Source organism: Oncorhynchus kisutch, linkage group LG6 (assembly GCF_002021735.2).
Source record: "Oncorhynchus kisutch isolate 150728-3 linkage group LG6, Okis_V2, whole genome shotgun sequence".
Lineage (NCBI taxonomy): Eukaryota > Metazoa > Chordata > Actinopteri > Salmoniformes > Salmonidae > Oncorhynchus > Oncorhynchus kisutch.
This window is the reverse complement of record NC_034179.2, coordinates 23,499,127-23,516,455: the sequence shown is the minus strand read 5'-3', so window position 1 is coordinate 23,516,455 and position 17,329 is coordinate 23,499,127. Positions and strand designations below refer to the sequence as shown.

General features: G+C 42.4%; 1 long non-coding RNA gene across 1 annotated transcript; it reads left to right on the top strand.

Moving 5' to 3' along the window:
* The first annotated feature begins 6,334 nt into the window (after positions 1–6,334).
* Positions 6,335–13,107, top strand: LOC116374367 (uncharacterized). Its single transcript, XR_004210225.1, has 3 exons — positions 6,335–6,456; positions 10,229–10,556; positions 12,902–13,107. It is a non-coding gene; the product is annotated as an uncharacterized LOC116374367 (long non-coding RNA).
* Positions 13,108–17,329: the final 4,222 nt, after the last annotated feature.

Genomic DNA, 17,329 nt, shown 5'->3' with positions numbered 1-17,329 from the left:
ATTTTTGACAATTCCTCTTTACAAAACTGTTTCAGTTCAGCAATATTATTGGGATGTCTGGTGTGAACTGCTCTCTTGAGGTCATGCCACAGCATCTCAATAGGGTTGAGGTCAGGACTCTGACTGGGCCACTACAGAAGGGGTATTTTCTTGTGTTGAAGCCATTCTGTTGTTGATTTACTTATGTGTTTTTGGTCATTGTCCTTTTGCATCATCCAACTTCTGTTGAGCTTCAATTGGCGGACAGACAGCCTTACATTCTCCTGCAAAATGTCTTGATACACTTGGGAATTCATTTTTCTGTCGATGATAGCAAGCTGTCCAGGCCCTGAGGCAGCAAAGCAGCCACAAACCATGATGCTCCCTCCACCATACTTTACAGTTGGGATGAGGTTTTGATGTTGATGTGCTGTGCCTTTGTTTATCCACACATAGTGTTGTGTGTTCCTTCCCAACAACTCAACAGTAGTTTCATCTGTCCACATAATATTTCACCAGTAGTGCTGTGGAACATAAAGGTGCACTTTTGCAAACTTCAGACGTGCAGCAATGTTTTTTTTGGATAGCAGTGGCTTCTTCCATGGTGTCTTCCCATGAACACCATTCTTGTTTAGTGTTTTACGTATCGTAGACTTGTCAACAGAGATGTTAGCATGTTCCAGAGATTTCTGTAAGTCTTTAGCTGACACTCTAGGATTCTTCTTAACCTCATTGAGCATTCTGCGCTGTGCTCTTGCAGTCATCTTTGCAGGACAATCACTCCTAGGGAGAGTAGCAACAGTTTGGAACTTTTTCTATTTATAGACAATTTGTCTTACCGTGGACTGACAAACAGCAAGGCTTTTAGAGATACTTTTGTAACCCTTTCCACCTTTATGCAAGTCAACAATTCTTAATCTTACGTCTACTGAGATATATTTTCTTCGAGGCATGGTTCACATCAGGCAATGCTTCTTGTGAATAGCAAACTCAAATTTTGTGAGTGTTTTTTATAGGGCAAGGCAGCTCTAACCAACATCTCCAATCTCGTCTCACTGATTGGACTCCAGGTTAGCTGACTCCTGACTTCAATTAGGTTTTGGAGAAGTCATTAGCCTAGGGGTTCACATACTTTTTCCAACCTACAGTACACTGTGAATGTTTAAATAATGTAATCAATATAGACAAGAAAAATACAATAATTTGTGTGTTATTAGTTTAAGCACACTATATTTGTCTATTGTCTATTATTTGTCTACTTAGATGAAGATCAGATCAAATTTGATGACCAATTTATGCAGAAATCCAGGTAATTCCAAAGGGTTCACATACTTTCTCTTGCCACTGTAGTTTCCCAGAGCAGTGAAGATATTCTTACCTGAAATGAGCTCAAAATAGAACAGGGAAGGAAAAGAGAAGATGGATTGGCAGGAGCAAGGAGATTAAAGGAGACAATAAGGAAATAGACAATAGAATATCGGCATATAAAATAGGATAGAAGGCCTTTAATGTCTCCAGTGACTTATTCCCTGTTGTGTCCAACTTCAGCATGTGCAATAACTATATCAATGCTGTGCAGACACAGTTGAAGTATGAGCCTAGTAGTGAAGGATTATAGTTGAGCTTTTGGGTAAAAACACACAAAAAAAACAGTGTTGCGATTGGAGACACACTCAGACATCAGAAGGGTTATTGCATGCATCCCTTGTTTGAACACAGGAGTTTGAGATGTATTCCATGTACATAGATAGAGCATGTTCTCCGATGCACCATGGGCGTTATTCAATCAAGTAACATTTCACAATCCTCATTTTTGACACAAAAACATAGGCTGCTGGGTATAAAAAGTGTGGTGGAAAAATGCACACAACAGTAAGGGAATAGGACAACAGGTGAGCATTTGTCCTTGGATAATAATCTCTAATCTGTGGCCTTGTTCAGGGTTCATTTGGAATGCCTTAGTGTCAAAGAGTACATTTAGGTCACTCGACTGCAGTTGCGTTGGAGTACCAGGAAGTGATATTAACATGAGATAATGAACACTGCTGACAAACAGCCAGGTGAGACTGATGTAGGCACCAGTGCTGCCACTTTGAGGAACACAGTGGAACTGCACATCAATTAGCCAATCATCCAAAACTACTGTAGTTCTGCAAGCCACACCATTTTACAGTATGTTATGCCAGTCCTTTAGAAGTCTGTCCATATTCTATCTAACCCATATCTTTATTAACTAATTTCTAGTTCGTAAAGATATCTTTATGAACTAACCCAGCTGTCATCTGTACTTCCTACTGAAAGTGACCTTAGGCCATCTTTTACATAACACATGTTTTGATCCACCACCATACACTCTGACTTCGTGTGCGAGCTCTGACTGTGAAGGGGTGAGACAGACGCTCAGCACTTTCCTATTCATATAGAGTATATGCCCTTTTCTGAGGGAATCCTCTGGTTTACACAACTGAGTAACAGGTGCTGTGTCTGCCCCTATAGTCCTCTACCCTCTATCCCCTCCTTCCTTGCTCTCTCTCTCCCTTCTGTACTCTTCATCTTCCCCACTGCGTTTGCCATCACCCACTATCCTTCTCTTGCCCTCTGCCTTTCCCTCTCTCCTTACCAAGGTATCTCCTTGAGGTTCTTCTCCTCTTTTCAGACACCCTCTTCCCATTAGACACTGACATGACAGCATACATTGAACATGAGTGTTAATCCTGGCATTCCCTGTTTGTGGCACCCTGCTCCATCTCTGCAGAGAGAGAGAGAGACAGAGAGAGAGAGAGCTTCCCATTGACTCAGACTAATTATATCCATATCTAAAGCCTCTGTCTCCATCTACTGGCCTCCACATGTACTGAAACGAAATACTGTATCATGCATTTCCATCTTCCCTTCCTGTAAATTCCTTTGAGCACCGCTGCCTTCACCAAAGGTAGGCTGTACTGCTTTTTGACTTTGATACATCAGATGGTGCAGAGACAATCTTTTCCCCCTCACATTTCTCACGGTCACTTGTAATCTCATAGCAAGTAACACACTACCAGCCAGTAAAACGTTGGAAGTATTGATGATAATTTCTATAAATATAATTTGAAATGAAAGATTAGGATATATATATATTTTACCCAGGTTTACCACGTCTGCAGCTTTACAGGTTTGCCATAATTAGGACCAAGACCAGATGGGTTGATCCCCCCCCCCCTTTACTTTTTGTATTTGTTTCAAAATGTGTGTGTGTAGGTGTGTGTAGTTGTGTGTACAGTGCCAGTCAAAGTTTGTGTACACCTACTCATTCAAGGGTTTTTATTTATTATTTACTATTTTCTACAATGTAGAATAATAGTGAAGACAATAAAACTATGAAATAACACATTTGCACATTCTTGGCCTTCTCTCAACCAGCTTCATGATGTAGTGGTAGTGTAGTGGTGTGGGGGCTGTGCTTTGGCAAAGTGGGTGGGGTTATATCCTTCCTGTTTGGCCCTGTCCGGGGGTGTCCTCGGATGGGGCCACAGTGTCTCCTGACCCCTCCTGTCTCAGCCTCCAGTATTTATGCTGCAGTAGTTTATGTGTCGGGGGGCTGGGGTCAGTTTGTTATATCTGGAGTACTTCTCCTGTCCTATTCGGTGTCCTGTGTGAATCTAAGTGTGCGTTCTCTAATTCTCTCCTTCTCTCTTTCTTTCTCTCTCTCGGAGGACCTGAGCCCTAGGACCATGCCCCAGGACTACCTGACATGATGACTCCTTGCTGTCCCCAGTCCACCTGGCCATGCTGCTGTTCCAGTTTCAACTGACCTGAGCCCTAGGACCATGCCCCAGGATTACCTGACATGATGACTCCTTGCTGTCCCCAGTCCACCGGGCCATGCTGCTGCTCCAGTTTCAACTTCCACCTGACTGTGCTGCTGCTCCAGTTTCAACTGTTCTGCCTTATTATTATTCGACCATGCTGGTCATTTATGAACATTTGAACATCTTGGCCATGTTCTGTTATAATCTCCACCCGGCACAGCCAGAAGAGGACTGGCCACCCCACATAGCCTGGTTCCTCTCTAGGTTTCTTCCTAGGTATTGGCCTTTCTAGGGAGTTTTTCCTAGCCACCGTGCTTCTACACCTGCATTGCTTGCTGTTTGGGGTTTTAGGCTGGGTTTCTGTACAGCACTTTGAGATATCAGCTGATGTACGAAGGGCTATATAAATACATTTGATTTGATTTGATTTGATTTAGTCATCTGGAATGCATTTAAATTAACAGGTGAGCCTTGTTAAAAGTTAATTTGTGGATTTTTTTTCCTTCTTAATGCGTTTTAGCCAATCAGTTTCTTCAAGTGCATTCGCAAAACCATCAAACACTATGCTAAAATTGGCTCTCATGAGGAGGGCCACAGGAATAGAAGACCCAAAGTTTCCTCTGCTGCAGAGGATAAGTTCATTAGAGTTAACTGCACCTCAGAAATTGCAGGCCAAATAAATGCTTCACAGAGTTAAAGTAACAGACACATCTGAACATCAACTTTTCAGAGGAGACTGCGTGAATCAGGCCGTCGTGGTCGAATTGCTGCAACGAAACTACTACTAAAGGACACCAATAATGATAAGAGACTTGCTTGGGCCAAGAAACACAAGCAATGGACATTAGATCATGTGGTAATCTGTCCTTTGGTCTGATGAATCCAAATTTGAGATTTTTGGTTCCAACCACCGCGTCTTTGTGAGATGCAGAGTAGGTAAACGGATGATCTCCGCATGTGTGGTTCCCACCGTGAAGCATGGAGGAGGAGGTGTGATGGCATGGGGGTGCTTTGCTGGTGATGCTGTCAGTGATTTATTTAGAATTCAAGGCACACTTAACCAGCTGGCTACCACAGCATTCTGCAGGGATAGGCCATCCCATTTGTTTAACACTTTTTTGGTTACTGCATGATTCCATATGTGTTATTTCATAGTTGTGATGTCTTCACTATTATTCTACAATGTAGAAAATAGTAACAATAAAGAAAAACCCTTGAATGAGTAGGTGTGTTCAAACTTTTGACTGGTACTGTATATATTTTTTTTTGAATTTTGAATTTACGTTTTGGTTGTTTACTTTAGTGGGATATTACTTATTTGATCTTTAAATATATCGAATTTCCATGTTATTACAATAGTTATTCGTTTTAGCCAGTCATTTCATTTTAATCTGCTATTTCGAATAAAGGTGCTGCAGTAGGCCTAGCCTATGCGAACGAAACTTTTTGAAATATTAAATAATGCTATTACAAATGTCCCATGGACAATACAGGCTAATTGTCTTTTAACCTTCACAAGATATATATTAGTTTAATTGAACTGAACTATGATAGCCTGTCATTTTATCTCCCGCCCTGTAGAATTCTCCCGCACTGTAGGGCTAAATAACAGTTTCGCTGGATTTTATTAGTGAAAAAGATTATGGTGGTGTGGTGATCAAACTGAAATCAGAGCAGCTGTCGATTCTCCCTATCGGAATACTGGGATTGAGCCAATTAACACACAAATACGTACACACACACAAACACACGCACACGCTAGTGAGCATCACAATGCTGATCAGAGACAGCAACCTCCTCCCAACACCCCTCCCTCTTCTTCTTCTTTCACTCACACACATTCAAAGACACTCCACTAGGGCAAACACAACGGCTCCACTTTGAGAAGGAAAGAGGACAATTCAGATATGATTATATACAGAATAGCATAGATGTAAATGTGGCTATTTTCTAACTGAAACCCCTTTCGGTTATGGAGTGCGTTTTGGACATGGACTGCGCATTCTTGTATATATAGTGCGTCGCTCAGATGGACCTCCGAGGCGCGAAGAAACGGCTGGCGGGGACATGGCAGGTGACATGCCTAGCTCTCATCAAATGTTTCCTGGATTTTGTTTGAGCTCAGAATAGCTATTCAATCCCTGAGGAACTCGAACATGTGGTTTAAATTGGAAATATAGCCGAGGATTTGGGCTTTGGTTTCTACGAGGAGAGACTCTGTGCGCAGGTTCAGAATAGTTTCAGGCACAAAAAAATAAAAATACTTTGAGACGAATTTAGAAAATTGTATTTTATTTGTAAACGAAATAATTGATGGAGAGGAGCTATGTGAACAGTCTCTCTTGCTCTTTCCATTTGCCATGGTAATCGAAAACCCTTTGGAAATATTAAGGGTTGAGGTGGATATTTTAGATGTAAACGATAACTCTACCAGTTTTCCGTGCAGCGAGTTTAATCAAGATATAACCGAGGTGGAGGTGCATGGGTCAATTTGTATTGAATTCAAAATAAAATAGACAAACCGTCACTCCAAAACTAGCGGACCAATGGAGACTCATTGTCTAGGCCTCCTTCTAAACTCCGCCCTTCACGGAAAAAAATGCCAACAACTCGCAATCGAAAAGAATGGCAGTGAAAGCAAAGAAACAGACATCGAAAGCAAATATACGAGTAGCGTAACCAAAAGGTTGTACATTTATTAAATGTTTTATTTAACCTTTATTTAACGAGGCATGTCAGTTAAGAACAAATTCTAATTTATACATGCAGGCAAGAGCGTAGGCAAAATGTATTCAATAGGATTGGTTGCTGGGAAAGTTTAACCGAAAAAAAAAATGCATTCGTTTTCAAATATATGTTTTTATCATTTGTCATAGAGTTTTGTTCTCGCTTTAAAATGATTTGCCTACAAGTTTTTGGGTTGCTTTTGATGTCTTATTTTTGTTTACAATTCTATACTTTTTGCTTTCAATTGTTTGGTTTTTGATTTCAACATCCATTATTTCACCCGTCCTCGGAAATATAATGTTTACATTCTAAACTTTATTTTTCATGTTCACGATTTATTTTATTTTGAATTCAATACGTAGGTCGTGAAATTGACCCCATAACCGTGTCCCGTTTCACCTGCTGGAGAGTTCGCAGGACTTGGACGTTGGCAGAGACTCTTTCCGCTCCTATCTGCTGAGTGTGAACGGCCATTTCGTCCTGGACGCCTAGCGTTAGCAGTACGTTTGCGGAGTTGGTCCTGGAGAGCCCGTTGGACACAGAGCAGTAGAATACGCACCAAATTGTGCTGACGGCTGTGAATGGAGGCTCGCCAGAGAGGTCCAGGACAGCGCAGATCAATATAAAAGTTATAGATGCAAATGACAACGCGCCTGTGTTCGACCAGTCTTTCTACAGAGTGAAGCTTGTGGAAAACGCACCGAAGGACACTGTTGTGATTCAACTAAACGCATCGGATTTGGACGAGGGTCCAAATGCAGAAATCCCATACGCTTTCAGCGGGCATGCACCCATTGAGGTGCGCGAGATTTTCAGCATGGATTCGCGCACTGGAGAGATCAGAGTGAAATGGGTCGTAGATTACGAAAAAGACAGGATGCAAGAAATAGATGTGCAAACCAGGGACATATGGACTCCTCGGCAGTGGCCGTGCACTGTACGGTTCTGGTGATATCATAGATGTGAATGACAACCTCCCGGAGATGATTTTGACATCAGTGTCCACACCTGTCCAAGAGGACGGACCACCACCCGGGACTGTGATAGCTGTCATTAGCGTCATGGAGTTGGTCCTGGAGAGCCCGTTGGACACAGAGCAGTAGAATACGCACCAAATTGTGCTGACGGCTGTGAATGGAGGCTCGCCAGAGAGGTCCAGGACAGCGCAGATCAATATAAAAGTTATAGATGCAAATGACAACGCGCCTGTGTTCGACCAGTCTTTCTACAGAGTGAAGCTTGTGGAAAACGCACCGAAGGACACTGTTGTGATTCAACTAAACGCATCGGATTTGGACGAGGGTCCAAATGCAGAAATCCCATACGCTTTCAGCGGGCATGCACCCATTGAGGTGCGCGAGATTTTCAGCATGGATTCGCGCACTGGAGAGATCAGAGTGAAATGGGTCGTAGATTACGAAAAAGACAGGATGCAAGAAATAGATGTGCAAACCAGGGACATATGGACTCCTCGGCAGTGGCCGTGCACTGTACGGTTCTGGTGATATCATAGATGTGAATGACAACCTCCCGGAGATGATTTTGACATCAGTGTCCACACCTGTCCAAGAGGACGGACCACCACCCGGGACTGTGATAGCTGTCATTAGCGTCATGGACATGGACTCAGGTGAAAATGGGAACGTTGACTGTGAAATTCCAGATCATGTCCCAGCTCCACTCCTCTTTTTAGAATTATTACACTTTGGTAACTTGTGATTTTTTTGGACCGAGAGGCCATTTCTGACTACAACATCACTCTCACAGCACGGGAAATGGGCGCGTCTCCCTTGTTCACAATGACAACTATTTTAGTGCAAGTGTCAGACATGAATGACAACGCACCCCGATTCAAGCAGCCATCATACACCGTATATTTGAGAGAGAATAACACACCAGGAACCTCAATTTGTTCGGTTACTGCCCTGGATCCAGATTCGGACCAAAATGCCTATCTTTCTTACACTATTCTGGAAGGTGTCCACCTACGTCTTCATAAACTCAGAAAATGGAAATATGTACGCCCAGCGTTCTTTTGACAATGATCAGCAAAGAAACGTTCAAATTTGAGTCCAAGCACAAGATTCCGGTTTCCCTCCCCTGAGCATTATTGTGAATGTCTTTATTTTGGACCAAAATACGCGGTGCTTAGTGGTGTCTCTGTGCGCTATCTCGTTCACGTTTCTGATGGCTATTATCGTTTTGGCCCGGATAAGGGCATACAGGGACATACCTTCCATTCGAGGATTTCATTTTCTCTTAGTGGATGCTGCGTGTTCCGATCTGAGGAGTCTACCGCTGATGTGATCAAGAAGTCCAACCTGAATGTGCAGAAAACCACAGGCACCAAAGGATCCACGAACTGCGACGAGGCAAAAATGCAACGGCCCCCTTTTCACAGGCACATTACTTCAAGATGTGTCTGACCCAGGAATCAAAGAGCGATTTCATGTTCCTAAAGCCATGCATCCCGATAACTGCAACTCCACAGAAGGATAACACCAAGGGCACAGACGACATCGAGTTGGAACGCACAGGACCTCTGCAACCTGATAGTGAACAACGGAGCAATTACTCCGAACGATGTATACTGTTTCAAACTTAATCACATCAGACAGACACATTTTAAAATTGTAATGCATCATTTTATTTGTATCCTGTTTCGGTGATTGTCATGATTTTTCAACAAATAAGAAGCATTGCAAAGATAGAGAAAACGACTGGAAAACAATGATGTATGAGTCAGAAACGCTGTAGCTATGATTAACTTATAAAGTTATCTTAGAGACTGAACAAATATTTTCAGTCATACTATTAGAATTGTGCGTGAAGATTCTATATTGAAGTGGAGGGAGAAGAAAATAGCCGACTATCAGGAGCGAGTGAGCAAGCATCAGGAGCGAGTGAGACTCGAGTTTAATCATGGGCCTAGACCTAGATAGCCTATCCACTAATAATTTGAATATAATATAATTGTATATTTTATGGACTTATATAAAGAGAGAGGTCATGTGAAGTAATCCGTGTAATAAGCAAAACAAAGTATTGTATAGTTTTGCTAATTACCTCAACAATCCAACAATATGAATTTGTTTGCTAAAGAATAAACTGACGTTTCAAGGCCTTTCGAGTTAGTAGTGCAAGACGTGTGGAACTCATACATTAAAGATAAAATAATGAATGCATCCGAATATAACTAAATAAAAGTAATTCAAGTACTACATCATAAAAACAAAATGCTGATTTGCATACATATATTTGCAATTACTGACGGGATGGTGGCTCACTTGCAACTTTAGATAATCTGCCTCTTCCTAGGGATGCCACATTGTGCCGCAGGGGGGCAATAGCTGCATACATGGGTATATTAATGAACTGTAGTGTATTGCATTAATAATGCAAGAATGAAACAACTGTACTGCCCGTTTTCCTATTCATTGTAGTACTAGTGTCTATTTCTTTCTTCCAAATAGCAATTTAAACTATCCCCTGCATATTAAATAATGTAATGTTTCTCACAGAATCAAATTTATTTTCTGGCAATTATTTGTAATTAATGTGGTCTATCATTTCTGCTGTATTGCTAACCTTACTGTTGAAAATTTTCCTCAAGCAAGCGAACATTGACTGGACATTTATGAAAAATCTCTGAAATTCACAATGTAGGGCATGTTGCTATTGCAGAAATCACAACACTAACCAACACTTTATTATGTGCTTTGTTTTGTTAGCAGACATAGCAGACATGTCCACCCAGGAAGGAGAAGTTGGGAGTGTAGGAGGTGTTCCAAACCGTACCTGGACTCTAAGGTACACCCAGCTCCTATCTGCATAGCGACCACCTGACTACCAGCACAATGTCTACATCCCTGGCATGCTGTCTGGCTACTGTACACTGAAGCCTGTGCCCAGAGGAGAACTGAACTAATTTTCTACATTTGGAAAGAAGAAGAGGTCCGTCTCTAGCTATGACCCAAGCTTGAGCAGAGAGAGGACAATCTGATCAACAGTGACTTTTCTAAATGAATATAGTGGGACAGACTGTGCATACAATTCAAGGTAATTTCTTGTGGATGCTCACTAACTATTAATATCAACAACCCATAAATTATAACCCTCTGTGTCTGTTTGTATCCATGCTCCTTCGCACGTATAATTTACAACATTACACCATGGTATTTTGTCTCAATACAGCAGTGTCTGTGTCATAATGCTATCCCTTTTAATTCATATCATGTGCAATCCTAGTTTAGGATGAGGGTGATGATGATGATGATTGTACAGATATAATGGCAATTATAGCCACTTATGGTGAAAATGATCTGAGGATATACCATCTGCAGATTATGCATTGCATTCTGTGAGGCAATAATTTACAGGCATGCACAGTGCCTTCCACATTTATTTTACATTACAGCCTTATTCTAAAATGTATTTAAAACATTTTTTTCTCATCAATCTACACACAATAATGTAATGTAATGACAAGGCGAAAAGAGGTTTGTAGAAATATTTTCAATGTATTAAAAAAACAAAACTGAAATATCACATTTACATAAGTATTCAGACCCTTTACTCAGTACTTTGTTGAAGCACATTTGGAAGCAATTACCTCCTCGAGTCTTCTTGGGTATGATGCTACAAGATTGTATTTGGGGATTTTCTCCCATTCTTCTCTGCTAATCCTCTCATGCTCTGTCAGGTTGGATGGGGAGCGTTGCTGCACAACTATTTTCAGGTCACTCCAGAGATGTTTGATCGGGTTCAAGTCCGGGCTCTGGCTGGGCCACTCAAGGACATTCAGAGACTTGTCCCGGAGGCACTCCTGCATTGTCTTGGCTGTATGGTTAGGGTCATTGTCCTGTTGGAAGGTGAACGTTCGCTCTGGAGCAGGTTTTCATCGAGGATCTCTGTACTTTTCTCCGATCATCTTTGCCTCGATCCTGACTAGTCTTCCAGTCCCTGCTACTGAAAAACACCCCCAAGCATGATGCTGCCACCACCATGCTTCACCTTAGGGGTGGTGCAAGGTTTCCTTCAGACGTGACGCTTGTCATTCAGGCCAAAGAGTTGAATCTCGGTTTCATCAGAGCAGAGAATATTGTTTCTCATGGTCTGAGAGTCCTTTAGGTGCCTTTTGGCAAACTCTAAGTGGGCTGTCATGTGCATTTTATTGAGTAGTGGCTTCCGTCTGGCCTTTCTACTATAAAGACCTGATTGGTGGAGTGCTGCAGAGATAGTTGTCTTTCTGGAAGGTTCTCCCATCTCCACAGAGGAATTCCAGAGTTCTCTCAGAGTGACCATCGGGTTCCTGGTTACCTCCCTGATCAAGGCCCTTCTCCCCAAGTTGCTCAGTTTGTCCGGGCGGCCAGCTCAATTAAGAGTCTTTGTGGTTCCAAACTTCTTCCATTTAAGAATGATGGAGGCCACTGTGTTCTTGGGGAACGTAAATGCTGCAGAAATATTTTGGTACCCTTCCCCAGATCTGTGCCTTGACATAATCCTGTCTCGGAGCTCTACGGACAATTCCTTTCACCTAATGGCTTGGTTTTTGCTCTGACGTGCACTGTCAACTGTGGGACCTTATATGGACAGGGGTGTGCACAGGTGGACTCCAATCAAGTTGTAGAAACATCTCACGGATGATCAATGGAAACAGGATGCACCTGAGCTCAATTTCGAGTCCATAGCAAAGGGTCTGAATACTTACTTAAATACTTTTATTTTTTTAAATAAATTACTTAAAACATTTATCAAAACCTATTGTGTGTAGATTGCTGAGGAATTTTTGCAATTTAATCAATTATAGAACAAGGCTGTAATGCATCAAAATGTGGAAAAAGTCAAGGGATCTGAATACTATTTTGAAGGCACTATATATCACATTGTTTTACTTTGTACCTTTATGTTTGACCTGTTTGGCTTCATAAACATTTCTATCATGTATACAATCAGAGATGTATGCTGATTTATTTTGATCAGTGGGTTAGGTCGGGTATACTGGACACACATAGCCTTATGATTCAGTCTGGGACGTAGACCTGCAGTGTGGCGCTGCCCATGCGATATGGTGCTGAATTTACTCATAGACAATTGCTGTATAACAATAACATCTATGATTATTGCATCAAAAGTTAGTAATTCTATTATCTGTTGCCCTGGGATTCACAGAGACATCCCACTGGGCACACCACATAATTTCAATGTGGAAATTTGGGGGTAACACTTTATTTTAAGGGTCCGTAATAAACCATTTATAACGCAATTATAAGGCATTTACAAACAGCTTGCTCACAATTTATTAATAATTTCTCCCACATTTGTAAATGCTAGTAAGCTAGTTATTCACACATGTATATAAAGTTACTTAAACAGCCTTTGTTGTGTGCTTGTTTTTTTACCAGGTACAGAAGGAATGTCTACCAATGGCATGTCTATATTTTTGACTTTACTAATGGTAAGTAAATGTTTTTTTTTTAAATGTGGGAGTAATGATTAGTAAATGGTGAACTCAATTTATTAATGCCTTATAAGTGGTTTTTACGACGGACCCTTAAAATAAAGTGTTGCCAATTTGGATCATATTTGGTTGAAATGTTTCTCAATGCGATAAAAAGCACAATAAAGTACATCCAAATTCCAATTGAAAAACGTTTTTATTTTTGGTGTAGTAGTCATTTAAGTGTGTTATCATTGCACTTTCAACCATTTAAAAGCAAAACAATGTCCAAATGGTAATACAATATCTGATATTTTGTATTTATACAACAACTTAATATGCTATCACTGTGCTTCATCTAATAGCACAACCACATGACCTGGATTGCAGTTGAAATTACATTAAAAGTACATAGTGCAATTGATCAATGTTTGAGATTCTGCGCAGATTATTATAGCAATTGTGAAGATGTCCACGGACCTGTGAGCTTTGCATGCTATCTTCAACATGCACACATTTTATGAATACATAAATAGACATTGAAAAGGTACAGTAACCCCCTCTCCAGGATCAACGTGTAATTGCTGACACAAAAAAAAGATACGTTTGGAGAAAATAAATGTAGGTGGATGATGGCCATGTTTAGGGTAACAAACTAAAAAGGAAAAAAAGGGCTACATTTGACAGATACTTGGTTATTTAATTAAAACCTTTTTTTTTTAGGAAGGGGGCATTTTTCCCTGCTACCTGTGTAAGATGCCCACCTCCCAGGAAGTGTCCCTATATTTTTTCTTTGAACTTTTCCTTGCACTCTTATGTACAGTTAAACTAAACTCATTATCATTTGAATAGGCAAGATTTTAAATCCCATAAGTCATTTAAATAAAATTCAAGAGCAAATGGTTCACACACACACACACACACACACACACACACAGCAAAATAATCCCATCCCAGTTACATTTGAGCATGGCTCATGAGCCCCCCTGTGACACTGCTCGCTCCGTATCCAATCCCCACAGGTAACAGAGAAGAGATCGTTACAGAACAAGCATTCTGCATCCCCTTCTTTTAGGGTGTTTGTTGTGGTTTTTGAACCTGAATAACCTTTTTCTGTGGCACCACATTTATACAGTGGGAAGAAAACGTATTTGAACCGTTTACAATTACCTGGATTTCTGCATAAATTGGTCATTGTCACAATCGTTTGTAGAAGCAAATGTTGAGTTCCACATAATTTATTAATAGTGAAACTTAACAAAAACAATAAAGGAACAACGAACCATGACTACAGAGGTGCTACATACACTTACTCAAAATACAATATCCCACACACCCAGGTGGGAACAGACACTCCTTAAATATGATCCCCAATTAGAGACAACGATTACCAGCTGCCTCTAATTGGGAATCATACAAATCACCAACATTGAAACATGAAAACTAGAACACCCACATAGAAATAATAAACTAGACTAACCCCCCCCAGTCACGCCCTGACCTACTCCACCATAGAAAATAAGGACTCTCTATGGTCAGGACGTGACAGTCATACACTTTTTCTGATCTTTATCCAAGTCACAACAAAAGACAAACACAGTCTGCTTAAACTAATAACACACAAACCATTACAATTTTTTATGTCTTTATTGAACACACCGTGTTCACAGTGCAGGTTTGAAAAAATATGTGAACCCTACGATTTAATTTAGCCTTTATTTAACTTGGCAAGTCAGTTAAGAACAAATTCTTATTTTCAATGACGGCCTAGGAACAGTGGATTAACTGCCTTGTTCAGGGGCAGAACAACAGATTTTTTACCTTGTCAGCTCGGGGATTCGTTCATGCAACCTTTCCATTATTAGTCCAACGCTCTAACCACTAGGCTCCCTGCTGCCCCTAATAACAGGTTGACCCTCCTTTGGCAGCAATAACCTCAACCAAACATTTTCTTTAGTTGCAGATCAGACCTGCACAACAGTCATGAGGAATTTTTGACCATTTCTCTTTACAAAACTGTTTCAGTTCCACAAAATTCTTGGGATGTCTCTCTTGAGGTCATGCCACAGCATCTCGATTGGGTTGAGGTCAGGACTGACTGGGCCATTCCAGAAAGAGTATTTTCTTCTGTTCAAGCCATTCTGTTGTTGATTGACTTCTGTATTTTAGAGTTGTTGTCCTGTTGCATCACCTAACTTTTGTTGAGCTTCAATTGGCAGACAGATAACCTTACATTCTCCTGCAAAATGTCTTGATAAACTTGGGAATTCATTTCCGTCAATGAAAGCAAGCTGTCCAGGCCCTGAGGCAGTAAAGCAGCCACAAACCATGATGCTCCCTCAACCATACTTTACAGTTGGGATGAGGCTTTTTTTCTCCACACATAGTGTTGTGTGTTCCTTCCAAACAACACAAATTTAGTCTGAAGTTTTGGGGACTTCAGACGCGCAGCAATGTTTTTTTTGGACACCAGTGGCTTCTTCCATGGTCTCCTCCCATGAACACCATTCTTGTTCAGTGTTTTATTTATTGTAGACTTGTCAACAGAGATGTTCCAGAGATTTCCGTAAGTCTTTAGCTGACATTCTACGATTCGTCTTAGCCTCATTGAGCATTCTGCGCTGTGTTCTTGTAATCATCTTTGCAGGATGGTGTAACGCTCGTCTGTGATGGAAGAAGGTGAGGACCAATGCGCTGCGTGGTAAGTGTCCATATTGATTTCATCTAATAAATGAACACTCAACAGATCAGGTCTCCTATCCTGAATGACCGGCGGCTCTGGTAGCTCCTGACTGACCGGGGGCTCTGGCAGCTCCTGACTGACGGGCGGCTCTGGCAGCTCCTGACTGACGGGCGGCTCTGGCAATTCCTGACTGACGGGCGGCTCTGGCAGCTCCTGACTGACGGGCGGCTCTGGCAGCTCAGTACAGACGGGCGACTCTGGCTGCTCAGGACAGATGGGCGACTCTGGCAGCTCAGGACAGACGGGCGACTCTGGCAGCTCAGGACAGATGGGCGACTCTGGCAGCTCAGGACAGACGGGAGCACCTGTAGGGAGGAGACGGAGAGACAGCCTGGTGTGGGGGGCTGCCACCGGAGGGCTGGTGCATGGAGGATGCACCGGATAGACCGAACCGTGGAGGCGCACTGGAGGTTCACGAGCACCTAGCCTGCACAACCCTATTTGGCTGGCAGGGTAGCCTAGTGGTTAGAGCGTTGGACTAGTAACCGGAAGGTTGCAAGTTCAAACCCCGAGCTCACAAAGTACAAATCTGTCGTTCTGCCCCTGAACAGGCAGTTAACCCACTGTTCCTAGGCCATCATTGAAAATAAGAATTTGTTCTTAACTGACTTGCCTAGTTAAATAAAGGTAACAAAATAAATACAAATAAAATAAAAAACTCCCCGTAGCTAGGCCAGTGTGGCGAGGTGGAATGGACCGCACTGGGCTGTGCTGGCGAACCGGGGGCATCATGCGTAGGGCTGGTGCCATATACCCCGGCCCGTGGAGACGCACTGGAGACCAGATGCGCTGAGCCGGCTTCATGGCACCTTGCTCAATGCCCACTCTAGCCCGGCCGATACGAGGCGCTGCTATGTAACGCACCGGGGACACCGTGCGCCTCACGGCATAACACGGTGCCTGCCCGGTCCACCTCTCTCCACGGTAAGCACTGGGTGTTTGCTCAGGTCTCCTACCTGACTTAACCACACTCCCCATGTGCCCCCCCCCCCAATAATGTTTTGGGGCTGACTCTCGTCCCAGCTGCGCTGCCGTGCTAGCCTCTCGGCTTTCGCTGCCTCCAGCACTGCCTTGGGGCGGCGATATTCTCCCGGCTGTACCCAGGGTCCCTTGCCATCCAAGATCTCCTCCCAAGTCCAGGAGTCTTGAACCTGCTGCTCCTGGGTACTACGCTGTCCGGTTGTGGTGGGTGATTCTGTAACGCTCGTCTGTGATGGAAGAAGGTGAGGACCAATGCGCTGCGTGGTAAGTGTCCATATTGATTTAATAGAATAAATGAACACTCAACAGAAAACAATAAAGCGACAATGAACTAAACTAAACAGTCCTGTATAGTGAGTACACAAAACACAGAACAGAAAATAATCACCCACAACTCAAGGGTGAAAACAGGCTACCTAAGTATGGTTCTCAATCAGGGACAACGATTGACAGCTGCCTCTGATTGAGAACCATACCAGGCCAGTGAAGACCGGTAACCCACCCAAATGGCTGTAGCCTGGGGTTTTGACTTGCTTGTCACGGTGGTGCCTCAGGGTTTTGGGTGGCACAGTAAAAGCACAGGCAGCTGCTTTAATTCCCTCCCCATTTCAATAGCATTCAGGGCACAACAAAGAGCCTCTTCGTCATAAACACCACAATCATATATTT